The sequence below is a fragment of the Candoia aspera genome, chromosome 4 (genome assembly GCF_035149785.1).
Source record: "Candoia aspera isolate rCanAsp1 chromosome 4, rCanAsp1.hap2, whole genome shotgun sequence".
In the NCBI taxonomy this organism is placed as follows: Eukaryota; Metazoa; Chordata; class Lepidosauria; order Squamata; family Boidae; genus Candoia; species Candoia aspera.
In genome coordinates, this window is record NC_086156.1 from 71,780,991 (window position 1) to 71,793,093 (window position 12,103).

Genomic DNA, 12,103 nt, shown 5'->3' on the forward strand with positions numbered 1-12,103 from the left:
CAAATGTGCTGCACCTCTGCCCTATGATATATGCGTCATTAAAGTTTACATACCTTTGAAATCTGGCAAAAAATCCTGGCTTAGAGAGTTTATTGTATATTTTCCCCCCTTCAAAATGGAAGCTTCTTGCTGGAGGATTGCTGGCAGTTTTGGGAAACTCACACCTTCAAATTGTTGCATGATTTTGACAAAAACAGATATTGGAAGGTGACATTGATATAGTGAATATTTGGTTCTGAATACAGAAAAAGTTGATACTGGTTTGGGCATTTACTGTTTGGGGGGATGGGGGCCCCAAATTAAAGTCTACTCCAGTAATGAGCAATCTGTACAAAACTGCTTATTATTGGAGATTACATTTTACAGTCAAGATTTTGAATTTTAAAATGTTGGAAGGTAGATTTTGAGTTGAGGATTTTGAGAAGCATTCTGAGGATTGAGCGAGTATCCCTGGAGGTGATGGGGAAACGCAAAAAGAAGCAAGCAGAGAAGTTTTGTTCTATTGCAGTGATGAGCTTAGGGCTTCCTATTGACTCCTCTTGATCCCTGTTTTTTTCTCATTCAGTAGCTCAGTAGGTACTGAAAGTCAACATGGTTTGTCAGTCTGTGCAAAAAACTGTTCTTTGGAAGTAATAGCACATTCAACTGAATTGAACCCCAGTGAGGTTAACAGCCTGGGTGATGTCTCTACCTTGATGGTGGTGGGGAACTGAACTCTCAATTCTGAATTATGAACCCTCCAACTTTCTTACTGAGATAATATTGAATTAATTTTTAGGAATTTCTGGAAAGTGTTCTGTCTGTTTGGAGCAGCAGTGGAATTGCTGCAAGCAGCTATAGCCACCAAATGGCAACAGAACTTCACTTCAAAAGAGTACTATCTTAATTACTGAAAATATTGTCATTGGGAGTACATCTAAGCACACTAGAGGTCATTTCCAAAGCTACTGAGTAGCAACTGGATATACACGTCTGGTAAAGATATACAGAAATGCTTCTAAGGCAGAAGATACAATATTTTAAGAAACTAAAATACTTCAATAGCTCTAAAAGGAAGATTCTATATGTCCTGAAAGCTAAAGAACTTAGTTTTAGTCTGAATATTCTGTATGCAGTTTAACAGACAAAACCATGAAACTGCATGGAAAGGAGTTGGAAATGCATTCTGAACATGATCTGTGTATTCCTTGTGATGGAAACTTAGATTACACAGATTCCATTTTTCCCACACCACTTACCCTATAGAGTAGACTATGGAGACAAAGTGACTTCTCCAAATCACTCAGTCAGCTTCTATGGCTAAAGGTGAACTTCAGTCTCCCTGGTCCCAATTCAGCACTGTATCCACTACAGTATATTGGCTTGTCAAGAAACTGGGGATTTTGCAGGCTAGTGAAAGCTATCAATACTTCAGAGACAGGTGCTTTATTTTTATTTATTTTCTATCCTTTTATTTTTTATAAATAAGGAGGCAAATATACGAAATACTCCTTCCTTCTCTTTTCCCCACAACCACCACCCTGTGAGCTGAGTTGGGCTGAGAGGGTAACTGGCCCAAGGTCACCCAGCCAGCTTTCATGCCTAAGGCGGGACTAGAACTCTCAGCCTCCTGGTTTCTAGCCCGTTGCCTTAACCACTAGACCAAACTGACTCTATGCTCTGGTGTCTTCTATAATTAGTATTAGTGCATACCCCTCTTTTTGCAGAGTGCACCCTCCTTGGACACAACTTCCAGGATCACAGGCTGGTGTGGTTTTATTGTTATCTGCTACAGCACTTTGCTTCTTTTCTGGGAAAAAGCCCTTTCAGTTTCCTGTCTAGAAGTGAGAAGCATTTATTTTAATATCAATGGGATGCCTTGAATTCTAATTATGGTCTATGAGTTCTACCGCAGTTGTTGTTTTTTCCTCTTTGTCTAGAAGGTCTTTTCTAGAATTCCCATTAGAGTCTGTCAGAGAAAACTCGGTTTAAGTAGTTATATAGGTCACATTTTGTAAACCCGGCAGAAACGGAGCTAGCTTTCCAAGGCTTCTTTGTTGTTAGTAGCTGGCCTACCTCAGTGGACTTATTGGCCATGAAACTGAGTTCCTTCAGTGGACTATGAGCCTAGACCTAGTCTTTAAGTTAGTTGTCTCAAGGTTTTAAAGGACCCGTGTCTGATAAATTAGAAGATAAATAATCTTAAGGAGCTATGTTAAAATAATAGGGTGGCTTTTAAGGATGCTTGGTGTGACTTGCCACCTCTTAATACGTAGCCTTTTCCTCTTTCAACAGTTTATAATTTCAAAGAAACATGGCTGTGATAGCAAGGCAGATGGGGCTACGTTGTGGCACAAGGCTGCGAGGAAGAAAGGCAGGGGAGAAGGGATACAGGAATCCCCAACGTTTTAGTTGACTTTCATTATTAGAACTTGCAGATCATTTGCATTTTGGGCTATCAGAGTTGTGTCATCATTGTAGCACAGGTTATTGACGTTTCTTTCTCCAGTATTAGAACCACACTCCTTTCAATCTAGCTTCCCTCAATATATATTCTGCATATAGTTTGAATAAATAAGTGGTGAGTGTACAGCCTTGTCTCACTCATTTGCTGACCTGGAACCAGTCTGTTTCATCACATTCCATCCAGATTGTGGCTTCCTGACCTGTGTATAGATTTCACATAAGGACAGTGAGATGTTTGGGATTCCCATTTTCCTAGGCACCTTCCACAGCTTGACATGGTTAGTACAATCAAAGGCCTTTCTATAATCAATGAAGCACATACTGACTTATTTTTGGTATTCTTTGGCTTTCTCAATAATCCAATGTGCATCAACAATAATATCTGTTGTTCCTTAGCCTTTTCTAAAGCCAACTTGAACATCTGGTATCTTCCTATCCATGTAGGGCTCTAATCAATGTTGAATGATATTAAGCATTATTTTGCTAGCAGATTAAATTAAGGATAATGTGCAATAGTTTGCATACTCTGTTAAGCTTCCTTTCTTTGTATTGGTAAGTACATTGACCTTTTTCAGTCTGTTGGCCACTGTGTCATTCTCCAGATTTGCTGATATAGTTTAGTTAGAACCTTTACTGATTCTTATGTTGCTTGCCATATTTCTGTATATGCTCCATCAATTCCTATAGCCCTCTGACCTGGTAGCCTGGTCAGCTTGGTAGTAATGATCAGAATGCTGATCTGTCTTCATTTTCTAATACTAGAGGTTCTTGTGAGCAGGGAATATTTTCTAAGATGTCTTGGATATTGACATCTCTACTACACAGAATTTCAGTATATTTGATCTTCTCTGAATCAGTTACTATCTGCCCACTGGCATTCTTTAGCAAACCAGTTTGAGGTTGGAATCTCCTTCTGAGTTTGGACATCCTTCAGAAAACTTGCCTAGTTTTTCCTGTGTCTGTTTTCATCTTGGATGTCTTTATAGATGTCATAATTCTGCTTCTTTTCTCTTCTAAAGAATGAAAAAATAAAAGGGGGCTTTTCTATGATTTCTTCTCTGTGTCAACAGTGGAAACCCCTTTCACCCAATACAGCAGATAAGGAGAAATTAATTTTGTTCCAGCTCCTCCAGAGCTATTTCAAGCTAAAGCCAGCCACTTCTAACCCCAGGACAGATTAAGCTGAGCTGTTTGCATAATTTACCAAACTCAACCACTGCCATCTGCACCCAAACCCAGTTGAGCTTGTTATACAAACCCAACCCAATTAAGCTTGTTGAACGAACAGGGCCTACTGTAGCCTCAGGAACTTTTCAAAAGGAGCAACTATTTTATGTTGGCAGAAAAAGTTAGCAGAAATTATTGGAATCTGAATTGCTAGCCACAAGTAGACTCTGGAAAGATAGAAGATGTGTACCTTTAATCGAAAGGAAGGACAAGGTATTTCACAGTAGTATTCATTTTCACATGCTGATTTGAAAGAAATTCTCATCTTTGCCCAGAGCCAAACTATGTATGCACCTCAGTTCTGTGAAAATGCACAGGAAAAAACACAAAAAGGGATGTGTGAGAAAGAACTGGGCTGAGGGAAACTGAGGATAAAAAATTCTAGTCTTTGTGGGCCTTTATGTTCTTTCATTCTTTCATCTGGAACTTGTTCCAAGAATTCTTTGTTATTGAATAGAAATAATGAAATGCATTGAATAAGAATTATGATTATCTATGATTCTTTATGCTTGAGCTGCAAAAACTGGTTCTTCAGCTGATGAACCAGCTCTTAGCAGTTCTTTGCCAAAATAGTGACAGGCCACTGGGAGTTATAATTTGCAGTATTTGGAGGCCCACAGACTCCTATCCTTGATGTAGGTAAAACCTGCTAGACTCTTATAAGCCAAGGAAGATGATGAACAGAGTTTTAATAGCCACTAGCAATGTGCTTGATTTGGATAATGAAAAGAGGACTGAAAGTTTTGGCCTGCCCATGCGTGAAGGTTTTTATTTTTAATTTATGTGGATTTGATATGCACCAAATCTTGTTCTGTAAGTGTAGTTCACATTTCTGCAATCTGGAACCTTCCAGATGTGATGATTTGCACTTCTATAACTTCATCATACCTGGAGAAAATGAATGCTTATCTTTTTATTCATGGCATAAAAAGAGGGGGGGCAAATACCCTAATACTCCTTGCACAAAAGTCAACATTTTTTATAGCAAGGAGTCCTTTATTTTACTTAGAGAAACAAGTCAGATATTACTCGTCATCTCTTCAATTTCTAAAAATGCTGCCCTTCATGGCTATCTGTGACGCATTTTCAATTCCAGGCTGTCATCCAGAAACTTGTGGAAAGTTGCATCAGTGTTATCTATTGATATAAAATTTCTTATCCTTTAATCCTTTATTGGATATCCAGCAAGACTTTGATATAGCTCTACAAACTGAGCATTATTGGGCCAACTAATAAGGTTGCATCAGGATAAAGTAAGTCGTTCCCCCGTCCACACACTCTCTTTTGCTTTGTAGAAATGGCTGCCTGGATGCTCAGTATCTCCAGAGCTTGAGCCTGAAGCTAAAAGAGCTGAATGTTGGATGAAGAAACATGCGCCTACAAACACTGTGAAATGCAGAAAACTCCTAAGCTTCCAAAGCCAGGAATCATCATTCCTGCTTGGCACAATGTCTCAAGGGTCTTTTTTTCCAACCACGGAAGCATGGTACAGTGACCACATTTGGCAGGGCAAAGTGAAAGTGTAACCCATGCAAAACTGACATTTTTCTTAAACTGATCTATCTACCCAAGCCTTGATTTTAACTTAACAATTGGTGAGTTCTACAGATGGGGCTGGCCCATTCAATTTCCCAGCTTTCAGGGTTATCTTTCTCCCTGTATGTCCAGCAGATGTGTGTGTTCCCTCTGCTTTCTACCACCTTAAAAGCATCTGCAGGCACTTGCATGCCTTCCTCTTCAAAAATCTCCCTCTCTGCAAATAATTCATGTATCAGAAAGGGAGCTTTTCAGACAAAAGGATTTTTGACATGACTCCTCTTCCAGAGAAGTAGCCAAGTCCCCACACACTCTTGATGGGTTTTAAAAAGTCACATGAGAGGATTGTAACACATCATTAAAGTTGCTTTGCTAGCATCTTGTGATGTTTTAGTTATCTAGATCAGTGTTTCTCAACCTTGGCAACTTTAAGCTGTGTGGATGCTGGCTGGGAAATTCTGGGAATTGAAGTCCACATAGCTTAAAGTTGCCAAGATTGAAAAACACTGATCTAGATCATTGTATTCCTCACAATATTTGTCAGAGTCTAAGGGAATCCCCCCCCCTTTTTTTTAATGAAAATGTACTTCTAACGGTTGCCTTTGGATATTGTGCTGAAAAGTGTAGATATAAGCAATTATACAAAGGGGGAAAGTAGAAGCTCTTCTGAGTGAAAAGCATGATGCCCTAGTGCAGAATTACTTGGAACGTATGACAAGATGATGCAGGAAGCATTTTTGTGTCTGATCTAGTATCATGCTTGAAATCACACTGACATTGGGACAGCAGCTGATGCAAGCAGAATTTGGAGACACTTCTCAGGCTTTTTACATGTTGAGACACTGACTCCCAGAAGAGAAGAAAGAAGAAACACAAGTACTCTTCATTTCTCTCCCCAGTTATCCCTGCTAGTAACTCTGAATTTCCAGGAGAGTTGCAGATAAATTGGTTTCTGCTTCTGTGCAAAACTTGCTGGTTCGTTCAGAGCCTCTCCCACTTTCTGCAAATACCAGGCTTCAAGTAACAAATCTTGCAAGGATTTTGTTCTAATGTGACCTGAACTTCCTACTGCAGCCTGGTTTAAAGAAGGCCTTTAGAAAGTTCCAAGTTGGACTGTGATCTGTTCAGAATGCAAAGGCATATAAGAAATGTCCTTTTCTCCTCCAAACCCATAACTGTATAACTTTTTTTTTTTTACCTTTTCAGGAAACTGTTATATAAACCAAATCACACAAAGCCAGGTGCAGGAAATTTGTGGGCCCTCAGATGTTGCTAGGCTACAATCTCTAGCAGCTACCAAGAGCATGCCCAATAGTGAAGGATGCTAGAAGCCAAGTTCCTCCATTCCTGTGAGCCTTTCTTCACATATAGTTGTTGTTATATAACACTGGTAATTTTAATTACCCTTTTGTTTAAACTTGGTTGGCAGACGAGATGTATTCCAGGCAGCTATATCAATTCCTCCCTTCCTCCTAGGTCTCTGGGAAGTTCTCAGAAAACACAAATAATGAAACTATTCCCCATCAGCTGGCAAAGTCAGCAAACACAAACCTATGAAAGAATAGGGAGATGAGAACCACAGGACAAATTCTATCATTTTTGTTATGCTTTTAATGGAACACCCAGAAAACACCTAAGGCATATGGTAACAGTAGGCAGACTAGCAATTTCATGTCTGAATCTGTAAACAGCGTTGGCACATTTGCTTTGTTGACACACACGTACACGCACGCACGCAGGCGCAAGCAGAAGAGAACTTCTTTTCAAACACCATAAAGAGACTTGAGAAAGCATCTTGAACCATAACAAGACACACAAGCTGTTTGTGAACCACCCAAAGTAGATGGGGTGGGACAGTGTCACCACCAGCTATGAGGGGGCTGTGCAGCCTGCTCTCACTGCCAACTGCCTTTTCTTCCTCAGCCATCTCCCTAGCATGGGGGGGAGGGATCTATTTGGCAATAGTAGTGGTTCCACAGCTGACTCTCGCTGCAGGGCCAGGATATCCATCGCTTGTCATTCAAGCCTACATCACACTAAATCATGCAAATAAAACAGCCTGCCTTGACAAAGGGAGCACTTTTCCTGCCTCTGAAACACCCACAATTACCTTGACTTTAGCTTTCTTTGCTAACATTTCTCCCAGTGGTAATTAATACCCCTTCTGGGGTTTGGCCAGCCAAGCCTAACACAATGCCAAATGGGACTTTAAAAACAAAAAGAAAAGCTAACTGATGATAATGGAGAGAGGATATTTGAAATGATGTTTTTATTTTAGAGACATAAGTATAAAAAAAACAGTGAAACAAATCTTAAAGAAATAGCAGACACTATGAAATGTTTACCTCTGGACTCAGAATTCTGAACTGTTTAAATCTGAGGGACAGTTGAATTAAGTCATCCTGACAATCAAAGAGAAGAGTGGGTCTATAAAAAGACTGTAAAGTGAGTTATTTTACTCTCTGTGTGACCTTTCCCCCTCCTAAATTCTATGCAATCTATAATTGAGAATGGTATAAAAAATTAGAGAGAGAGAGAGAGATAATAGAGATATTTCATTCATTTAGGAAGTTTTTTTAAAAAATCTCTCTAAAGATATTTCATCTCCAGCAAGAAAACAAATGAGGCCCAACTCTGATGTTAACTTTGGCACATTGCAAATCATTTCCCTGAGGGAGTTTTACCTTTGTCCCTTTCACTTCTTTATTTGAGGGGTCCCTATATAAGGGGAGCTGGTATTAACTGCCAGATCAAGTTGCTGTAGCTGTTGTGTAAGAAGGCTGCTATTAGTTCATGCCACCAAGGACCCACTTCAGCCCCATGAAACTGGTTTTGCAAAAACTGCTCTTTAAATGCTCTTTGGACCTTCAATAATGTTCAGGGTACATGCTGCTTAAACGCTCACTGAGCAGGAAATATGGCACTTTTTTGATCAGACTGCTCCATCTTTGGCCCTTCATGTCAGCCATACCTGTGGCAATCTATGCAACATCATTTTGGAGCTGTGTCAGCTGCCCTGAACCCTGCAAGAAAATCCATCAAGAAAGGCTTCTTGTGATAAATGGTGTCCTTGTATTTTGTTTTACAGACAATTCAAGAAAACACCTTATTTCTCCCCCCCCCAAATTTTATCCTTGAAATTAAGCACATTCTTTTAACTGGTTAAGACCACTGATTTTAATTTTAAAAGGATGGGGAGCAGTGGTCAAGGGGCTTTATTATTACAGATGGCCCATAAAACCACTATCTGAAACACACATATATGCATGCACACAGACACACACAGTCAAGCTGCAAAATAAAAGGGATGATACAAAGTTCAAGATTACAGTATTAACCAGCAAGGCAACAAACAGCATAGTTATAGTGCTTTAAAATTTGATGTTTTCTGTATAAAAGAACTACAGCTTACCGAGTAGTAGTAAGACAAATCCGCTTTAACTCTAGCACAAAGGCAAAGATCTCTTCCGTTCAGGAGGAACGTTTGAAAACTGTCAGATTCCAGCATGAGAAAGCAAGGTTGCGGGAAGGGAACAGGACATCTCTTGCTGCTGCTTTGGGTTAAGACTAGTTTTTCTTTTTGGGTGTGTTTGCAAATACATGAAAATATATATTTGCCCCATCTCTTCCCAAAGGCACTGGAGCACACTACAGGAAGGGGTTGGTTATCTCTCACCAATGAGTAATTCCAGAAATTATACCAGTGTTTCTCAACCTTGGCAACTTTAAGATGTGTGGAGTTCAACTCCCAGAATTCCCTAGCCAGTATGGCTGGCTGGGGAATTCTGGGAGTTGATGTCCGCACATCTTAATGTTGCCAAGGTTGAGAAACACTGAATTATACTATGAACAGAATTCACATTCTCCATATTGATCATTTGACAGAGACTCATTGAGCCAGACATCTGCTCAATTTCAAAAGTAGTTTTCAGCCATTAAGATTCAGAAACAGTGGTCAGGAGACTTAAACAACACTTTCACAGTACCATGCAGAAAATGTCCCATGGCTCTCCTAAAGAAGGATGAGGCTATCTCGGACAGGACAATTCATTGTGTCCATTAATAGCATCAAAATCTATGCATTTCTGCAACAATTCATCCTATTATGTAGGTGTCCTCACTGATCAAAGAACAGAAGCCGTAAATATATTTCATACTATTTCCTTGGGGTGGGGCTCTCTTTTTAAACAAGTCAACATTGGCAAAGGCTTCTTGAATTAGACCTTACTCACTGTTTGGAACAAGGCACAATAAACTGGGAGTAACAATGCAGCATATAAGTTCTTTTAAAGGCAAGGCTATTCCTTGCAGTTTTACAATGATGAGGTTAGAAATGTTTTGGAATGCCATCCAGAATAAGGCACCAGGCAGCAGCAAGAAGGAAGGCATGAGAAAAAAAAAACCATCAACAACCCATGAAGTTTTACAATAGATTCTCACCCCACCCCACCCCTCCCCCACTACTTTGTAAGAGCTTGGGAGACCACAGCTGATCATGAAAGACTGATTTTTTTTCCTGTTGTGCTTAAAACAAGAGAAAGTTGGGAACTCCAGTTTTCTTTTTTGGCTATACAGTTGGGATCTGTAAACTCCTACTGGCCTATAATCTTAAAGATCGGAAGCTAAAAAATTGGGCCTTGGTAGGTCCTGGGAGATGGTAAAAATACCAAGAGGTATGAGGATATGTACAAAGTAAGTGGCAGAAGAAATGCCACATCAGATAATCAGGACTACAGCCTCATGCTCTGGGTTAGTCTCCAGGATCTATTGAGTCTCTCATATATCAGATCAAATCTCTGCATCTTCCCTTCCTGATGCCCTCCAGATTTGGAAATTCCCTCTGCTGGAAAGGCTGAAAGTTTAAGTTCAATATCTCTGAAGGGCTTCAAGCTGGAAAAGGTGGCATTTGACTGTGAATGAGTGGCTGGCTGTCCAGCCAGCTGTCTTTCCATAATGTATGAACTTCTAGGAATCTGCCTTACACTACATTAAACCACTAAGGGCCATTGAAAGTTCTCAGGCCAATGTTTTTTCCAGCTAACTTGACCCAACATGGCTTGGATCTGGAATTACCTGCAATAAAAATCACATACTGTAGCATTGAGCATCGGCTCCTTGAAGCAACTGACCTTTTGGTTCCTCCCAGATCTAGGATCCCATGAATTAATTTGGATTCTGTAATAAGTTTCAGTAAGAACACGACAGGTTAAATAATGTTAAAAAATGCTTAGTGGCCTTTGTTTGGGCCTCTAGGAATGATGTACTCACCAATCTCAAAACATCAAGATATACAGAATACTGTAATGAAAGGAATGATCCACAGCAAGAATAATCACTTCCAGAATGTTCATCTTTTGCTTAGAACTATCCACTGGATGTTTCGCATTCAAACCTAGATTTTCTCCACACTGACTGCAGTGGATACCTCCTTCCCTATGTTACTCACCAAAATGTCTAATGGGGTTGTTTATTATAAAGGTGACAGCCAAGGCATCTTAGAGCAGCCTTCCCAAGTTGGAGTCTTGCAAATAAATTGTCTTACTGTTTTCATAATTGGTAGATTAGGGAAGGATAGCTTAACAGACTGGCAACTGTTTCAGCAACTGGATGTTTGAGAAGGAAGAGAAAATATTTATAAATATTACATTGAAGGTGTGATTTTCCATTTCAGTTTTTTAAAGAAAAAAATGAATCTCTCTCTCTCACCTGCCCCCAATAAAGTATCAGGAATTAGATGCAGTACTAAAGACTAAAAAACTATAGCACTGTGCAAGAGTTTGAGAATGTTCTATTCCCAAAACAGACATGCTAGACAAACACAGTCCTGCAAAACATTAAAAGCTGAGGATCCCCCTAAATAATATGAGCAATCAAGGGCTGATAGGCCAACAAGACTCCAAAGATGGTTTCCATCCTCACACACATAAATTTTGCTAACAGTAGAGGGTTGGCCTTGACATTTTCATAGACCACTTTCTGATAGGAGAAGGAAAAGAATTGCCAGCAAGAAAAATGCTTACTTGATACAATTCAACGAAAGTCTTGTCTTTTTTTCCTCTAGGCCAATAAAAGACAAAATATTAGAATTAGGGATTTTCTGCCATTACTAACTGTGAGAATCAAAGGAAAAGGCTAAGAAGTAACCCGGGATCCTTGTCCTTTTCTGGGACCTATGTTGCTTAGTGGAATGTGAAGAAGGATAACAGCCTCACCCAAAGTAGACTGGCAACACTTTTGGAAAAAGGAGAAACTTCAGAAATGGATAATTCAAAGTGCAGAGAAATGCTGTGAGGATCAGATCCCTAAAAGAGTAAAAATATTTACTGACATAAAAAAAGAACTCTGGATTTTCAAGGAAGAGCTTTCAGAAATGGTGGTGAATGAAATAGGAGCAGATTTAACCTACTCAGCATAAAACGTCTTCAGCAGAAATAGTTTGTGGGTACATTCTTAAGGTGACCAACTGAAATTTTCAAGCTAAGATAGAATGCTTACAAATTAATCCAAAAATCTGTTTCTACCTTCTGCCCAATCTGTTTCTTGCAGAGAATTGGTCACGTTGCCCTTCCACAAAACAAAAACTGTAGACTCTGTTAACCAGCACCCATGGGGATTGGTAGATGCTGGATAAATGTAGTTTCTGGTTGCCTGAGAGTTACTATTAAACCCTAATACCCACTAGGTGGCAGCAGAGTGATACAGATTTTTTTGCCAGTTGCTTAAGAGTGCTGTCATCCCGCCCCCCCCCCTTGATTTTTGTGCCAGTTGCTTGAGAGTGCCGGTTTTTTTCCAGTTTGATTTTTGTGCCGGTTGCTTGAGAGTGCCGGTTAACTGAGAATCTACTGTATTTCACCTGCAGTGAGTCTTAAACATAAACTAGGTTCATGTTGGATGT

At 39.7% G+C, this 12,103-nt stretch overlaps 1 long non-coding RNA gene across 1 annotated transcript; it reads right to left on the reverse strand.

Moving 5' to 3' along the window:
* Window positions 1-315: 315 nt before the first annotated feature.
* On the reverse strand, window positions 316-1,818 carry LOC134496243 (uncharacterized). The gene is made up of 2 exons (XR_010067886.1): window positions 1,693-1,818; window positions 316-579 (listed from the first exon to the last, which is right to left on the reverse strand). It is a non-coding gene; the product is annotated as an uncharacterized LOC134496243 (long non-coding RNA).
* Between the last annotated feature and the right edge of the window lie 10,285 nt (window positions 1,819-12,103).